Here is a 19,251-nt window from a genome sequence, read left to right as displayed (position 1 = left end):
TGTGACAATAAAAAACAGGTGGCCATATTTTTCTTTCTGTGGAAATAGTGTTGTGCTATTGACAACTAAAACTTTGAAAAATGGAAAAATGAAAGCCAGTTCATTTTTTTTTCTTCCGCTTATCATAAACTGATATGTGTTCATACCATTTAAGGCACATCATTGCTAAGTTGAGTTCTTGGCGAATGTGGTGGGATTTTTTTTTGTTGGGTTTTTTTTTTTTTGTTTTTGTTTTTTTTCTTGTGGTGGCATGGACTTAAATTGATAAGCAGTACCCAACTGCTAAAGAGTTAACATTTTCTACACAGTTTTGTTACCTTCCAGTACTTCCACTGTAGTGGTACAATGACAGTAGAAGGTTGGCAAAGTTTCTAATATTCTATTAGAACAGAATATTGGATATTCTAATATTATTTTTCTTCAAGAAGTACATCAGTTTTTGATAAGATCAAATGGGTAGCTATTGGTTAAGTTTCTTTAGTGGATATATTCAGAAGACTAAAAGGGAGAGAGAAAACACCTATATGCCAATAAAGCAATCTTCTGAGTTTGAATAGGTTCTGCTGGATTGGACCAGATAGAATTAGTGTGTTGTTTAATCACAGGAATGAATAAAGGTGGGCTGAGTTGGCTGAAACAGTCTGATTTAGGACTGGTCTTGAGCTCCCGGTACGCTCCATTCGTTCAGAAGTGACAAGAGTGAATGACGCAGCACTGCAAGTCAAGGGTCAATCTCTTTATTGTTGAGAACTAACATTTTCAATGGCATCTTAGCATTCAGAAAAATCTCTCACCTGAGCCTCACTTAACTATAAGAAGTTAAAATGTACTGCCAAATATAGTTTTTTACATGCAAATAATCAAAAGTGCTTGCTGTAATCTGAAATCCAGATGCACAGTATGTGACAGCACGCGACAGCACCCGACATGCAACACCATGTGTCAAGGGCTAGACACATGTGAATACTTTTAATGCATGAAAGCATTTCTCTTGTGTATCTATACCTGTTCACATTTGTACATCTATGTACAGAAATTATGTTATTTAAATAAACATAAAGAATGTGAAAAATCTAAAGGCAATTCTTCATAAAATACATATAATAGTAGTGCTATCTCTTCCTTTTGACTTGAGTCCAATCCTCTAATCTCCTAATATATAAATTTTTGAATTAGAGTATGATATTTGATAGCAAGTTAATCTTCCTAAACTTGTGCTATATATCTGTGTCATTCAGAACTCGAGGAAGTATAATAATTTAACTCAAAAACCATCATGAATCTTGCATTAGAAAGCAACTTTTCCCATTCTGACACATTATGACTAATAAATAGTAGGTCTGGGAATCTGAAAATATATACACAAAATATACATTATTTTATATCTTAATCTTAAAAGGAAATAACAACATGCCAGAGCTCGGTCCTTTGAGGGCTGCAAGATGAATATTTATTCCAATGTGGTCAAGTACTTGGGTTGTAGGGAAATAAATTGCTTCACCAAGAGTTACAAGGGAATGTCTGGTACGTCACCTGGAGCACATCTTCACCCTCCTTGAGAAACCTTGTTTCTTGCAGGATCATTTCTCACACTTTCTCCTTTCTCCTCTCTCTTTAAATATGCTCTGCCAGAGGAAATGCACAAATAACCAACAATCTCCAGTTTGTCCTGTTGTGGGTCCATTGTGGAGAAGACTGAAACCAGCTGAGTCTGGGACAAGACTCATTTTATTCTCCTGCCAAAGCAGCCATCCCTGTAGCTTTCATGTTGCTCAAAATCTTGCCACCTATACACAATACAAATGGAATTTCAGAGATGTGTTTAGTTTTCCAGGCTTTTTGCAGCCAATAGATTTTGGACCTCCAATGCCTTTGATCATAGAATCATAGAACTCTTTGGCTTGGAAGGGACCTTAAAGATCATCTCCTTCCAACAACTCTGCCATGGGCAGGGAGAGTTTCCACTAGACCAGGTGTCTCAATCCCCATCCAATGGCCTTGAACACTTTCAGGAATGGGGCATTCACAGCTTTTCTGGGAAATCTGTTCCATTACCCTCACAGTAAAGTATCTATCTAAACCTATCCTCTTTGAGTTTAAAAACATTGCCCCTTGTCTTATCGGTATATGTCCTTGTAACAAGTCCCTCCAGCATTCTTGTATGTCCCCCTAAGGTAGTGGAAAGGTGCTAAAAGGTCTCCTTGGAGCCCACTCTTCTCCAGGCTGAAAAACCCCAACTCCCTCAGCCTGTCCTCCAAAATGAGGGGTTCCAGCTTTCTGATCATCTTTCGTGACCCTCCTCTGATCTTGCTTCAGCAGGTTCACATCCTTCTTTTGCTGGGGAACCCAGAGCTGGATACAGCATTCCCAGTGGGGTCTCAGAAGAGAAGAGGAGAGAGAGAAGAATACCTCCCTCACCCTGCTAGCCATGTTACTTTTGATGCACCCAAGGACATGATTAGTTTTCTGAGCTGAAAACACATTGCCAGCTCATATTGAGCCTCTCATCAACCAACACCCACACGTCCATCTTCTCTGGGCTTCTCTCCATCCATTCTCACCCCCTCTATCTCTTTGAGCTTGGAATTGCTCCAACCCAGATGCAACGCCTTGCACTTTGCCTTGTTCAACTTCATGAAGTTCACATGGGCCAACTTCTGCCTGTCAAGGTCCATCTGGACATCATCCATTCCTTCCAGCATCTCAACCAGACCACACACCTTGGTGTCATCAGCAAACTTGCACTCAATCCCACTCTCAGCATTGCTGAAAAAGATATTAAACAGCACTGGTCCCATTACTGATCCCTGAGAAATAATGACTTCAAATTAAATGGAATTATGATAAGGGGAAGAACTTTGGATGTACTCCCAGTCTCGTGTCCTTAGCTACACTGAGTGAGCACAGTTTTCTTAAATTGAGTGAAGCTCTACCAGTAACACTATTCTATGGATCATTCACTGCTTTCAGAGACAATCCAGTTTGCCCCCAAGTACTTTTCCCAATATACAAAATTATGAAGATGTGTTTAAAAATAGGAATCAACTTATCCTTTAGGAACATTTCAGACTGAGCATTTTCAGATTAAAAAATTCAGCAACAAACTCAGAATTGCTAGAATATGCACTTGATATGTGGGAAAGTCTGGTACAAGCTTCAGCTCTAAATGCAGCTGGAAGTTGGTACAAGACTGTGGGCTATTTATCAGTCTGTGTGTGCTTCCTTCCTTTTTGTAGCAGTTCCACTTGTGCTAAAGATATATGCCTGTGTATGTATATAATCAAATAAAAGGAAAGGCATTATCCCAAGATATTTAGAAAATTTATACATTTCCAGCATTCTGTTATGATTTTGGGTACATGCCACAATTGAAAAAATGTATTTTACTTTCCTTATCATGCATACTGGTTTCATATAAATTCTAAGGAGAAAGAATGTCTTGAGCCTGAGGAAAAATCATTTATTGGATTTTGTTCATTTAGTATTAAAAAATGGACAATGGCCAAAACATTATATGTAGAGAATGACCATTTTTAATGTCTGTAATTTTCAGAGACTTTGCCAGCGTATTGGCAGCAATATAGAATGCTTTGAAGCAAGACCATTATGAAAAATGCAGTTGTTGGAAACATTTGGTAGTGATTAGATTGTTACTAACATTTTAAGCCTAAATGAAGGAGAAAATACAATAAGATGAACAACCCTCAGAAAGGGTTTCTTCCTAAACTGAAATCATTAAACTCTGAAACCTACCTTTTCAAGGTCCTTCATTGTAATCCATTATCTTTCATTCCCCTTTGTACTACAAAATTGTCAGTTTGATGATATATTGCACATAACAATGTCATTACATTGGCATAACATGACAACTGGGACTCATTTGAACTTTTAGAAATTTCTAATCCCTAAAATAAATTATGAACTGAAGACATTTCAGACATAGAAAATAAGTCACTTGTTAGAAAGAATAGGGTTCTCCATACATTTTGGAGAACTACACTTTTCTAAGATATTTTCTTTTGACTTTTTTATTTTCCTTAATGCATATAATAAACTTACCAGAAAATATAGGCCATAGATGTCCTTAAGCTTCTTGTCCTTAGGCTTACTGAAGTAATGAGTCCTCCTGTAGATGACAACTCATTTACATCAACTCTCACCACATTTTAATTTAATTTCCTGGAAGAAAATAAATTTGCCATAATTTTGATCAGAAAAATTGGTAACTGACTCCTTAACTGTTCTTACTTTAATTTTTTCTTACCTTTAAAAAAAATTTGGGTACAATTACTTTCTCCCTCCTCTGTTGTACTGTTTTGATTCTTGATTTTGAGTATTCAGTGAGACATATAGCACACCGGAAAGGGCAGACTGAGGAGTTTGGGGCCAATTGCGATCAGACGTATGCAGCCTCATTGTTTCCAGCCTGCTCAGCACCTGAGTATGCAAGTACAAACCTTGAAATGCTGGTGTGTAATCATAGTGCCTTCTGGTCAGTCAAGACTTTTGGGCCAACAATTTGCAGCAATGGAAGATGCTTACCTTGAATATTCTGGGCATATTTCCCTACTGAAGCAGAGCCTATTCATACAAAATATAGTTCTAGGAACAAAAGTCAAGGAAGGCTTATGTCTTTGTACTGTTAGTGAAGAAGGAATTACGTGGATCAGTTTCAGGAAGAAGACAGGTTAAGTTCCTCCTCTGAATCGTTTTCTGGAGCAGTATGTTCAACAAGGATATCTTGTCTCTGGAGTTATGCCTGGATGCTCTCTGACATTTGGAAGGCTGAGGGTGTTTTTCAGTGTTTTGCATGCTTTGAAAGTTGCAGAACTTCTTTGGAGCTTGCTGGTTGCATGTAGTAGTCTGTTTTGGGACAACACTTGAATGTGGTTGTGTAGCTTCTATCACATTTACTCTCTTGTGAGAAAAGGTGGTCAATGGGTTTCAGAATAGTGGCTAACTTCATGTTATTATTCAGGTGTTTTGATTTATAGGAGATTGAAAACTGAACATGGACCTACAGTCCAATTGCACTTCTACTTACACTGAAGGTAGAAGTGCAATTGTAGATATTTTTAGGGTCCTCTGCAGCTAGAATTCTGATGCAGACTGTGTGCTTGTTTCTCTTACATGCTACTTTTTAAGGAAGTATGCTGTGCATGTCTTGTACTGGAACATAAACACAACTGATGGCTCTATCAGGAAATGTGTGCTCTCTGCACATTATAATAATGTGACATAAAAGATAGCCAATTCTATTCCAAATGGTTGTGACCATACTAGCTTTGGAGTTTATTTTTAAATTTTTAATATTATTATTCTTGCTCTGTAATTTATTCCAAAGTTCAGCAGACATAAAGAAGATTCAGATTTTTAGTCTCTTGGCTTTATGAATAAATACAAAATGTTTTCATTTTGCAGCTAGTATTTTAAAGCTTCTCACAGATTTGCATGATGATTCAGCTCAGCTTTACCACTTCGCTGAATTAGCACAGTTAGTAAGGAAATAGCACTTGTTTCAATCAAAGGCCATAGTCTTTCAGATTTTGAGATCTGCTTGAAGTAGCTGTAATATGTGTGAAAAAAAGTGAAAATGAATAGCTTTACGGATGCCTTCAGCTTTGAATTTTTTTACCTGGTGCTAGAATAGCTTCGCCTACTTTGCCTATAGGCTGCTTGTCCTGCAGAAATATTTCCATGGAGAAACCACATTCTGTGTAGTCTCTTCTAATGTTTTTACTTGCATGTTACTTTTTTTGCAGGTAGCAGCCAATATATTCTGGTAATGTGTGGGGTTTTTGCTCCCTTTTTTTCTTTTTTTTGAAAGGCCATATGCAAATGTTTGGCTAAATTATCATTATCACTTGAGAAGGGATGATCCTAGTATCACTCTGATGTTTTAGAACGCACTTTGTGCTGATACATTGCCCACTTCACAGTTTAAGGGATATGTGAACAGATGCTGCAGTTGATAGCCTGAAGTATAATGAAGTCTTGTCAGAGTATGTTGTTATAGCAATAAATGCATTATATCAAGTGTTTCTTCCATTCCATGTTACTTGATATTGAAATAAAAATTTTTATTCCAATAAAATTCTGTTAGGATTAAATATCTTAAAAGTAGACAGCAAAGCATAAAAGTCTTTTTTCTTCAAATTCCTGTACAAATATATACAGCCCTGTGGATTTTTTTTTTTTTTTTTAATGTAAATGTTGGTACATGCAAACCAGAAATAAGGGTATGTAGAAGGAAAAATAGTGTGTGGAAGATTGTGGGGGAAACTGTTCCAAATGAACATCAGGCTGCATGAGTTTAACTGAACTAGAAGGTTATTTCCTTATGTTGAGACACTAACAAATCTTTCAGTACCATTTTTCAGGGATCTAAACTTAAGCTTAAATATGGACTTCTTTTTATCTATGCCTTTCCTTGCATTTATATCACCTTTCTACTGCTCCTTGGCTTCTTGCAGTTGACATTTTCAGCTGGACATGCAAGTTTTCAGGATCCTGAGTGCATTGACAAGAGCAATATGACTTTAATGGTAACTGCCTCTCCCTCTTGGTAGGAGCTGCTTAGGGTAATTTCTATGTTCTTCTAACACACCATGCAAACTTTGCTCTTTCTTTGCAGATCTGTAGGTCCATGTTAAAGCTGAATTTACTACATAGAAAGCTTGTTGCATATACTGGATACTTCTTGCTTTTCTCCTTGTTACCCTGCATTCCTTTAATTGTCCACAGTTGAGTTTACAAGTCAAGGCTCTCTAGAGCCAACCCTGGGTCACTTATCTTACCATCCCATGCCTGGGTTCCTCTACATTTCACACAGTTTTCAAGCTGCTTTTAAAGCCTCCACTGTCATGCCAAGTTTGTATTTCTCTGCTTTACACTATTATGTTAGAGCCATGAATATTTTGTTCTACTTGTTGCAAAAGTATATACAGGATTACAGTTATATAATACAGTTGTACAAAAATAAAGCAAACTAGTCATAGACACTTAATCAGTCTTTTATAGCTAAACAATCTAAACCAAAGTTCCAAGCAGGTCAAGAAAAGTACAAAGTAATTCCGACAAAGCTAATTTCTGAGGCCTTGCAACATCAGTACAAAACATATGGCCTGTTCTTAGCAATACTGTATTTAGTGGGCTATGGGGTTATACTGACCTCTATGTAATGCACCTGCAGGGGGAGAATGCCATTTCTGAATTCCAGTAATGCATTCAGAGGCTGCTCTTTTTATACTCTGAAAAGACAGAAATCTTATACATATTTTTTAAGTCTGTGGGTTGTTTTTGTTTGTTTGTCTTTCTGAAGTTTTCCTGGATTTCTTTTATTGGGATGAGATATATTTAGTACCAAGCAGGTTTTGTTTTCTTAGCAGTGGCATTCATATTCCTTACTTGCCTTCTGATCAAGGTGCCTCACGAATTTATTAAGCTGCTGTTTTTGATATATGTTGCATGTAAAAAAAGTCTTCTGTGTAATATTTGATACACTATAAAAGACAGACAACAAGGATTGATTTTATACATTTTCCCTTATTGAAAGACACACTCTCTATAATCAGTATTGAAAATTCACTATTTTCCTTGTAATTCCACCCATAAGATTAAGAACACTTTAAGGGGTCTGGGTCATCTATCTCTTTAACAAGAGGGTTTAGCCAGAATAATTGCTGTAAGGAGAGATTGTTCTCAGCCCCAAATAGAAGAGCTGGACTTTTAGACGGAAATAGCACATGATTTATACTTTCAGGTTTATCTCAAAACATGTGCAGTAATTAGATACTTAAAGACAAGACTGTGTACTTTAAAACACCACAATCAGTACATTAGTTATTCTTGTTAGTTAGAGAAATGTCTTAATCTTGAAAGCTCATCTAGATTGCAGTACAGTGATGTGTAACCTGCTGATTCAGGGTCTAGCTGTCTCTGTAACACACCTTTCATACCCATTTCGGTCCCTGAATTGGTTTAAGTCTCTGAACTGGGGGTTGAGGTGAAAAAAGTAAACAAATTTATATACATACACACACACATATAGATACTAAACCAGTAACATTTCCTTTAATTTTCCTGTCACCTAACAGTGGATGGATGATTTATATGTTTTCCTCAAAAAACATGTAAATATGTAGTTAAATGCTTGAGCAGCCTCACTGAATGTGGGAAATAAATTCATGTTTGCAAAATTTCTGGGTGCAGCATGAGAACATACACACCTTGAGGTTTGGAATCAAATCAGATAAAACATCATATTGCCTTATTTAGGGCTTCTGCCTCCCTTTGAAGATAATAATTTTAAAGCATTAAAGTGACTTAGCTTGCTAGCCCTGTTTTTCTGCGACTACACCTTCTTAAAAGAAAGCTTGAAAATACATATTTAAAATATTCTAAATGCCATTTAATTGTGCACATTTTACTGAACAATTTATTAGTGTTAAGCCCCTGACCTAAATAATTTAAATGACAAAATAAGGACTTTTTTGTAGGGTTTTTTTTTTTTAGAACTAAAGGGTTCATCATCTCTCCTTCAGCTTCTCCTGGAAATCCGACATTTTAGGTTGCAAACAAGATGGATGAAATTGTTATTAATTACTCAAAAATATTTAAGGGCTATAATTGTTTTTATAAAACATATTCAATTTGCTGTTGTATACCAGCAAACACCTGTATGCAATAAAAATAATAAATAAGAAGTAACTTTTTAAAAGAGTATATGATGAAGAACTGCTGTAACTAGTTATTCTGTTTGACTTTGAGGATATGTTGAGTAGATGGCTTGCATATCTAATTCTGTTTGCCAGATTTTCCAGATGAGATAAAAAATCCCATATATTAAAAACTGAAACTTTGGATGGTATAACCTTGTATACAATTTTATATTACATCAGAACTTCTTGTCTGAACACCTAGATTTCTCCTTAATGTTGCTTTTATGAGTGACTTTAAATCAGTCTTTACTCTGTATGCAATGAATTCAATTTTGTACTGAATACTGGTGGCAAACTCTTTTTTTTTCTGATTTTTGTTAGCATTCCATAGATATTTACACTACTCACACTTTTCCATTTTTTTCCTCATAAAAAACCCCATGAAGTCTCCTATGATCATGCTTTACAGGGTAGAAGAGTGAAGGAGGTTTTTGGATGCTGGGGATTTGTTTTGATTTGTTTTTGTTGTGGAGTGCCAGAAAGGCAGTAGGTTGCAGCCATTCAGACTGTATTCTATTACACAATTATCCTGGGAGTTTTAAGTGCCCACTGGGGACCTAAGAGCACTCAATGAAAGAATTGTGTGGAGTTGTGCTGCGGCAGCAAAAGGGAATTAAAGATGCTTTGAATGCTGTAAAGTTAAATTGATCCCCACAATGACAAGTGCCAGCAAGAGATAAGGTCACTGAAAATTTTATCCTTTTACTGAGCACTGACTCTTTGACCCAAGGTAAATCACCCTTCCTCTTTATGCAAAGTATAGCTAAATTTGATCTGGGTAATGGAGACACTGACACATCCATGGTGAGAAAAGCTAGTCTTTTCACCTTTTTGCATGTGTATTTCTCAAGTAGCATCCACCTAGAATTGCAAATGCTTCTAAGAATAACTTTTTACAGTTATGTCCAAAGCATGCTGAAATTTCCTAGGTAACCATCTGTGAACATGTGTCAAAATCCATATTCATTTTAAATAAGGACGAAGGACTTTGTGGACTAGGCACTAGATTTCATGAAAACTGTTCAGGGAAACTATAAAAGTGCAAGAATTTTATCCACATATTTCTTACAAGGAATTCAGTACTGCAGGTTTTAATTCATATCGTAGAAAGCCCCAGCTAATGCTCTTCAGGAGCTAATATTTGATTTTTGTTTAGGCTACAACTGATCTCTTTAACACTTTTGATTTTTCATAGATCAATTTACAAGACATGAACCAAATATTAAAATCCCAGTCTATTGATTGGCTGAACAGATTGCAAGGGAAGAAATAAAATTTAAAATCTGTGCCATTAACAATGTTGTGAAAGAATTTTAATTAATTTTAAGCTAAAAGTAGTTTTGAAAGATTGAAACATTCTTGATTTTCACTTAATTCATCATTATGGGCCATATTTGGTAAAATATATTACAGCTAAACTTTATGTATATCTTGAATTCCTTATTCAGCAAAGCACCCTGGCCTTGCCAAATTGAGACTGTTAGTACCCCAGTCCTGGAAGCTATATAAATTTTTAATGCTTATTGATTTCATTTAAGGTTATTCTGTGGCTAGAATTTGCTTTAGTGTGCTTACAGGAAAGCTATGTTGTTAATTAAAATTGGACTCCCCTACGTTTTTGTTTAGAAGTAGTGTACACAATATTTTATGCCCAGTTTAGTAAGTCCAGAGACGGTTTGTGAAACTCACAGCTGCTCATCAGCAGTTGGATTGTTTGACTTGTTAATGTATTTTGGGGTAGAGCTAAAATAAGTTAAGGTGAACAGGCACAGTCTTTATTTTGACTCTTCACTTTCCTGTATAAATATGTATCCTACCTTGAGCAAGTGCATTTGTGATTTATGCATTTGAGGAATCTATCCTGTCATTATGTCAAATATCATGTGCTGAACAATTGTAATGTTGTGTAAACTTCTAAAAAGTACCCTTAAATAAATATATTAACTAGTATTTTATACTTTGCATTATGTTTTTCAAATCTGTATTTAGAATTGGGCCAGTGAACCTTCATTTTATTGAAATAGCAGACCATATGATATCATATAAGTGGTACAAGAAATGGTGACAAAAAACCTCTCCTATTCTCTATCATGCTCAACACGCTTCTTCTGCCCATTTCATAGCTTTCTAAATTCTATCATTTACCACAATATTTTCCAGTAGGAAATTTGGTTAAAAAAATCTATATCAGATATTAAATGAAGAATTTATTCATTAATATGAATATGCATTTTTCTGAAAAGCATCATTATTTAAAGGTAGTGCTTTAATCATGTAGAAGTTTCATTACCGTTTTCATTGATGGAGGAGATCCAGATTTGACTTTCTTTAAATTTTCTTGTCATCATTAACAATTTTAAAGTTTCCATATTTTATTTTATTTTTGAATGCATAAGTAAATAATTAATAAGTTAAAATGCAAACATAAATTTCAGATCTGCACACAAATGTTCAAAAATATTTTTAAATTACTTTTGATTTTTGCAATAGAGTAATCTAATCACTGTTTCAGAAAATCACAATAGTCTTCAGGATTTATTGAAATTATGTAGAGAATGAAAGTGTTTATCATGAACATATGTGCTACATATAAAATACTAACTATTGGTTCCTCTGTATTATGCACACATATATCCTGCTTATGAAGATTTTTGTTTCTTTTTGTTTGTTTGCTTGGTTTTATTTGCTGTATTTTGTTGTTGTTTTATTTTGGGGAGCATTGTGACTATAGATCAACTTAGTACTGTCTCACTAAGTGGATTAACCATATAGTAAAAAACCAAAATGTTTTTATTTATGAGTTCACATTTTTCTGTTAAACACAGTTAGCTAAAACTACCCAACACAGGATTTGGAGAGTGTTTTAAATTACAGAACTTTATAAATAATATCAAAATCCTTTCTTTATATAATATGGCACAAGTGTCAGGATCTATCTTAACATTTTAGAGAAAGTTAATGCAGAATCCATACTGAAATCAGGAAAATGTTTTATTTCTTAGTATAAACCTTATGATGTGGTGGCTGAAGGAAATGATGATTCACTTTATGACAGGGATGATTAAATTTGTGTAAAACACTTTTGAGACAGACATTTTATATTTTGCAATTTAAAAGTGATACTCTGTTTTGTGTATGACAAATAATATGAAGATAAATAGATTAATTCAATGATGGTACACCTGTGTGTAAAAAGTTTCCTAAATATATGAAGCTATTTAGGGAATGATCATTTTCCACTGTTCAAGTAGGGGGGAAAAAGTCTTATGAAATTTAAGCAATTAATTTTTTAAAGAATATTATTAAATCATGTACTAGGACTAGACTAGTATGTAGCTGTAATGAGAATACTTAATAAATTATGTTTGGAGGTTTAGGACAGAAAAAATACTCGAGACCACTAGCAGGAAGAGTTTACTTAAGCTTTAACCATCTTTTTTCAGTTGCTTCCCAGCCCTGCTCTTCATTTGTATGCTGACTTCTCTATGTTCTCTTTCCATCTTTGCTTTGCATCTTCTGAATACCTCAGCTTTATCCATCTCAAGGTTCACCTAGTCTTTTCTGATTAACTTCTGCTTATAGTCATCAAAGAGTAATCCTTGCCAAGGATCCAAAGGCAAATCCTTGTCTTTTGCAGAAACTATCTGCAAAAGGAATTTTGTCACATGGGAAGTGCTGAGATAATGTTCTTTTGTCCTCAATCTCTTCAAAAGAGAAAATAAAGAACCTTCTTTCTTCTGATTGAAAATTGTTTCAAAAATACCTTTGTATACATTAGAATATTTTGCTTGAGTAACATTATTATTAAACTGTATCTTCACCAGATATTTCTGATGACTCTTGAAGGCATTGGGTACTGTCTCTTTATCTCATTCTCCTTTATAGTTCCTGCTTTCTTTTGCCCCAACTAAATGGGTAGATTACACTGAACACATGCCAATTTTTCATTTCACCCTGATGTTTTAGTGGGAAATATTCTGTAGAAAACCCCCTCCAGAAACCTCTTTCAAATAATGGGTTTGGATGAAACAGATTTTTCTTTGAGGGGGACATTCTATGAATGCAATGTAGTTACAGTATATGGAAATTCCTGTGGAGATTAAAGAAGAAAATAGATTCTCAAGACTGGTTATGGCCCTTTGGCTCCACTGAGACTCTGTAAATGACTTTATTGAACCATAAATAACCAGAGGGACATTTTCCTGCAGGCACATCTGTGCCACTGATGAGCCATTAGTTTTTCCCCTTCGGGTCCTGTGCTGGTAGGAGGCATGTTGAGAGTGATGTAGCTGACCTTCATCACTCCAGATGAATCCTATAGTGGCACTGGCTTCATTAAAGACCAGTGTCTCTAGCATTACAGAGGCCATGGAGCAGATTGTCAGATGAAGAATATCTGCTCTCTAAAGACCATCATCATTTGCATTGAGTGAAAACTGTGTAGTTGCGATGTAGCTTAATTCTGAATCCTTCTGTGCACAAGAGTTTGTGGCCTAGTCTGTAACTGTAGTTAATTCAGTGCTTACTTGCTCAGGACATTCTCAGTAAGGAAATCTGCCACTTCAATATTACTCCATGAACGCTTGAACAAAACGAGTTACTTTATTAGCAAAGACTACTGCCTAATGGAGAGAATCAGTTTTCTTTTACAGAAGAAATCTTCAAATGAAAATGGCATTTATGTCTTTGGCTGCCTCATATGAGATTGATTCTGTCCACTTACTTTTCTAAGAGCTTTCTGTCCTTCCAAAACTGTGATGCAGAGCAGCATATGCTGAAACACTGTGCCAAGTGGCTCACAGCCGAATTTGCTGTTGTTCCTTTTTGCCCTGTCACAGTACTGAAACAGTCCTCTCTCAGACAAATGAAACCATCTATCAGCATGATTGATTGTGAAGCTCCCCAAATAATAATTCTTTTGAAATGTCTTTTTACTAACCAAGGAACCCTTTTAATGGAGTGCTAGGTTAATCTGAAGGAGTCTGCTGATATATTTTGCTTAGCAGTCTTCATTCTCCAGCCTTCCTGAACCTTGTCAGCTGTGCATTTTGCAATGATATTTCAGAATCTGGACACTTAAGCTATCTTCCCTCTGCTGAAAGTGAGTCTTTGAGGAAGAAAAAAAAAACAGTTAGTAGCTTGTTTTGAAATCTGTGTTCTTCTGAACTTTGTCAGCTGTGCATTTTGCAATGATATTTCAGAATCTGGACACTTAAGCTATCTTCCCTCTGCTGAAAGTGAGTCTTTGAGGAAGAAAAAAAACCAGTTAGTAACTTGTTTTGAAATCTGTGTTCTGTTATACTGCCTGATCTTTTTGTCATCTAACCACTGACTATCAAAAGAGTGTTAACTTCTATGCTGTCAAGACTTTCTCCAGTTAACTGAGTATTTTCTCAACTAGTTTGTCTTTGAAGATTCTTAGTGAGTAAGGTTAGGTAGCTTAGGTCATGTTAGGCTGGAATATATAGTAGCCCCTCAGCAACAGTGTAGTAATAAATCATATTTTCACCAAAAGTTGAAAGAACCTTCAAACTGTTGTCTCTGGGAGTAAATTACTCAGAACTAAAGCTCAGCAACTATAGCAATTTTGACTATTTTCTTGGGGCAAAAGATTAATCAGCTTCATAGCACTGCAAATCCATTTTTGTTTGAAGAACAGAAAAATATAAAAGTCAGGTGAGTCAAGAGAAACCCTGAGAATTAATTTTGTACCAAGGCAAAGGGTGTTTATGAATGAAGGAGATGGTGCAGGGTTCTTTCTGGATCTTGGTAGTGACAGATCTGACAGCAAATGGCTCAAAAAACCAGCCGTTTTAAGAAGATAAAGTAAAAAGAGAAATGCAGACAGCATGTAAATCTTGTATTCCTCCAGGGTCTGGGACTCCTGCTTTCATGCAGCATTTGATTGACCCCAAATATGTTTTTTGCAATACATGCTGTGCAGATCTTGTCTGTGGATGCAAATCCTCTTTTTGGTCATTCAAACAATTATATAAATCACTATTTGACATACAATGGTTTTCCAGTCTGAATCACTTGAGAGATACTTTCTTAAGATCTAGTACTGTCAGGAACCAGCTAGAAGGAAGCATATACCTCAATACAAACTGGTAGAATTAGTTTTTCTGAAACACAGGTGTTCAAGTCAAAAAGCTGTAGTATACAGGAAAATAGAGTTTTATATATTATTGAAGATTTCATGTATGAGGAGAAAAGCAGTTTTGAATTTCCTATGGTCTAATATTTGTGAAAGTTGTGAAAGGTTGTGAAAGTAGGGTGTGATTTTACTTCTTTTAGAGACAATGACAAAACTCCCATGATTTATATGTGAAATAAAATTGTTATAGAAAAGGGTGACAAGCATTCCAAAAACCCATGTTTCTTGAACTTTAAGTCCGAATTTAATTCTTAAGGTTAAATGCTTCTAGAATTTCTCAATAAAATCTGTTACAGAGTGATTCTTTGATGATGCCTGTTCAACTAGCAAATATGCAAATATGTCCTAGAAAGCAGGTGGGCATAGTTTCACACTGTGTTGGTGGGTTTTAGTATTTGTTGTAAATGATACAGAAAATTATCGCTCGCTAGTTGGGAACAGCTTGTGTTCATAGCAGGTCATGAGGCTTCAGCTTTCATGACCACAGCATATGCTGCACATTGGGGAACTTGCCCAATGACCTTCCATTCCTTGGCACTCTAGTAATTGTGATTGCTGATCTAGACAGTATCCTGCTTTTCTGATCCACTTTCAGTGAAGGTGGCTTTGAATGATGGTGCTGAAAACACGTAGGAGTCCTTTTTAAATTTTTTTTTCCAGGATCCTTGCTTGGATGTGATAGCATATTTCAATAAAATTACATAATACTCTAAAATCTTCATTTCTGAGTCAAAACCTTTAATTCTTCCTCCTCCCCCCCATAACTTATTTGCTGCCCACTATTGTATTGTATTCTTTTTTTATTCACAACTTGATCTGCTGACTTTGAAGAAAGAGTTGTGAGAGCTGTGCTCCTTCTCAGTATCGCTATGAGTATATTGTCATTACAGGCTATACTTGCTTGTTGACTGATGGCTGTGAGTTCACTTTCATGATTCACATGTGGACTCATCTGTGTTGTTTGCTTCCTATACATTCAAAGATACATCATCTCACATATCTCATCTCAGTTTGTCACCTTCACACGAGCCCCCCTGTGCTAATTGGCATGATAAGGATGTGCCACCTACAGAGAAATGACAGGGATTTTCCTGTGCTGTGCAGTACACAAAGCTGATTTTTTTTTATGGGTTAAATGCACATCATCACACCTTCCCTTCACAGCCCTTAAAACTGATGTGATTTTGCCATATATATGAAATATACAATGTATACCTTGTTTAAACAATCATCTTGAAAACTTGAAAACTAGTTTTTACTAATAGATCATATATATTAATTAGACTATGGAACCATTAGATAGGGGCAAAAATTAGAGAGTCAGAGAAGCATTAGACAACAATTTAGATCTTTCTACCCTGTGTGTGTTGAACTCTCAAGAAAAATGAAGTATATCAATTAAAATTTAGTTTGACATAATACATGATGTAGTTGTTACTTTTACCAGTTTGAGCACCAGCTTCTGGAATTGTACAACTACTATAAATTTGTGGGCTCTTTCCACCTGTCATATGTGTAATGACTATTGGTTTTCACAGAATTTCTGAATAGGAAAACACACCATCATGAGGGGTGCTGAGACATTGCAGTTGCTCTGTGATTTATCTCATATCTGTGCAGAAACAGTTCACTAATCATCATCTAAAAGCTGGTTCTCTTAAACATTACACAGCCTTTTTCATTTGCTTAGTGTTTGTGGTTCATATTCAGGCAGCTGTTACCAGAAAATTATGTTGGTATTCTAAAAAGGAAGTCACAGAATTCACAGAGTGTAAGTCTGTAAGAGTGGTAATAAACACCTGAAAAAATTAATATATTGTAGTAAAAAAAAATCTATCTTATACCACAGCTGTTAATGGAACATCAACATGGAGTTTTCTCTCTAGAAAAACAGGCAAAAATGTCAAGCACAATATAAATTTTTCCTTCTGTTCTACAGAATTAAGTGCACCAGTTGAATATACTGATGGTCACAAGGGAAGTGCAAGACTTAAGAAACAGATATCCATTTATCTACTTACCATAACATAATGCTGATGATGACCGTGAATGCCTTTAGTGGAGTCTGGGTATGATGGTTCTTCCTTCACACCAATATATCCATTCAGACTGGGGGTGTTTTCTATAAAAGAGTAGAAATTCTTCCAAGAGAAGACAATTACCAGAATAAGAATCAGAGTTTGGGTAACCTAACTCTTGAGGGGGAGATTCTTTGAGAGTTGATACTCCAATTCAAACAGTTGTTTTTTTTTTCCGTAAAAATGCAAAACTATGTAAAAGAACCTCATATGAATAGATCATCAGAAGACTGCCAGAGCTTCTTGTCTCTAGAATTAAGAATGTTGTCACATTGAATAGAATGTGTCAGAGCTGTAATTCATAGTCAAATCATTTACAACAAAGAAAGAGGAAATGTTGTCTATGGATGCAACTGATTAGCAGAAGAGCAGTTTCAAGCAAATATATAAATTTCATGCAAAGCTTTTAGAAAAAAAGTTATGAAAAGACTTTGTGCTTCTGTATCTAAACTTCTTCTTTGTCTGAAGTGTTTAAATGTCTTTAAATGCTTGAGATCATGAAGAACTTGAGGAAGAGAAAAAGCAATCTCTTGAATTGTTCTTCAGCCGATGTTTTGAATAGAGATTGTTATACATTAGATATTCACTGTGACTGTAATGGACATATTGGGTACTGGCTTACTGCTCAAATAGTAGGATAAATTATTTTATATCCATTCACATATTCTATTTTTTAAAAGGTTATCTGCTCAGCCTTAGGGCTCCTATAACCACTATTCAAGGGTGGCTGCGACAGATTTGCATGTAATGTCAACAGAAAATTCACCATATGTCAGCTGACCAAGAAAAATTCAATTTCATTTTCTGTCTTTCATATTTTTCATTGTTCTGCTAGAATGAGTAGAATAGATATATTAAAATTATAAAATAGTTCTGAATTTTTAAAGATTGGGTGAAAACTGATGTCTGTTTCCATTTGCAAATTTGTATAATTTAATAGGCAACTTCCATGCCAATATCAAATAACCAAATTATCTCTTTCAAGAAATTTAACCCTTTTTTCACCATCTGCTATCCATAAATGAAAATCTTTCACATAGATTCCTGTGAGATAGTCAATAATTGCAGTGAGATTTAATTTCTTTAGCTAAGTTTACTTCCAGGTTTCTGCAATTGTAGGTCCAATAGTCTGGGTCTCTCTCCCAAGCCGTCCTCCAAAATGACACTGGCAGTTGCCATATCTTATGGAAAGTGGTTCTTGTTTTCATGTATGGACCCGTCCAGCACTTCTGTGGAGGGTGATTGCCATATCTAAGTACAGAAATCAAATTAATATTTTGCTTCCTCTATTGCAATAGAACAGAAACTCTTTTAAGTGAAATGTATCCACAGATCCCAAGATCTATTACTAGTTAAAATAATAAATTTACAGTTCACCTAACAGCTAAAAAAATCTCTTGCTTTTTCCATTTATGCTTCTGTTCAGGAAATACCACACTCACTTTTATAACCCACATGCATTCAATTTCTGTAGAAATTACAAGGCAATAAAAGAAGTTGTGATATCCTTCTACTGTAGTATCTGTAGGCAGTTGCTTAAAATTAATAATTATTCTATTTTACCTGTGGTTCCTGGTGCTTCCTTTTTTTCATAAAGCAACACAGAAGAGGTCTTCACAGTTTCAGAAGAAAGGTAGAAAGCTTTTGTGAAAATGAGCTGGACTTTTTTTCTAAGAGTCTGTCTGTTGAGTGAAGCTCCTGGAATGCTAGCACATTATTAAAAGGCAGCAAGAGAAGCATACCAGCTAATTGTTGCAGTAGGTCGTGTTGAAGTTTAGGAACACAAGAGAAAAAATGAATATTCTTCCTGCTGTGCTTGATCGTAATTGTTCCGATTTACCAGCAATATACCAGTTCAATTAAACAAGTTAAAATATGTAAATCCAATGGAGTGAAAAAACACCAAAACTTTGAGCACTTTGTAAAGGAGAGATAAAAATAAGATGTAGAAAGGAATGATTAGAGAAGATATGTTGTAGGTCTAGTGGCAGAATTTGCAAGATATAAACTGCTCTAAGATTTGGGATGCATAGCCTAAGATGAATAATATAACTTCAGTAACATGAAAAATCAAATGGCTGTATTTGTACTGTGACAGAAGAGACATCTATTTCATTCTTTTAAAAAAGGATCTGGTAGGTTATGTGGAAAGTTGTAAATGTCTGCAACTCAGCAGACCTTGCCCATGGCAACAGCCTCATAATGTACAGTCATAGGTAGGCTTAAAAACTGGCTCAGCTAGTGCTAGCATATACAGTCAATGTTACCAAAACTTTAAGTGTCTGCAAAATCCAAA

The 19,251-nt window shown here is 35.4% G+C and overlaps 1 long non-coding RNA gene across 2 annotated transcripts; it reads right to left on the bottom strand.

Moving 5' to 3' along the window:
• Window positions 1-721: 721 nt before the first annotated feature.
• Window positions 722-17,381, bottom strand: LOC120504933. Of its 2 annotated transcripts, none has more exons than XR_005628145.1 (3): window positions 16,899-17,381; window positions 4,060-4,437; window positions 722-2,766 (listed from the first exon to the last, which is right to left on the bottom strand). It is a non-coding gene; the product is annotated as an uncharacterized LOC120504933 (long non-coding RNA). The 2 variants fall into 2 exon arrangements; XR_005628146.1 differs by lacking the exon at window positions 16,899-17,381 and having other exon boundaries at window positions 4,060-4,179; window positions 4,265-13,819.
• Between the last annotated feature and the right edge of the window lie 1,870 nt (window positions 17,382-19,251).

Source organism: Passer montanus, unplaced genomic scaffold (genome assembly GCF_014805655.1).
Source record: "Passer montanus isolate IOZ18808 unplaced genomic scaffold, ASM1480565v1 scaffold31, whole genome shotgun sequence".
Lineage (NCBI taxonomy): Eukaryota > Metazoa > Chordata > Aves > Passeriformes > Passeridae > Passer > Passer montanus.
This window is presented reverse-complemented; position numbering and strand designations above follow the sequence as displayed.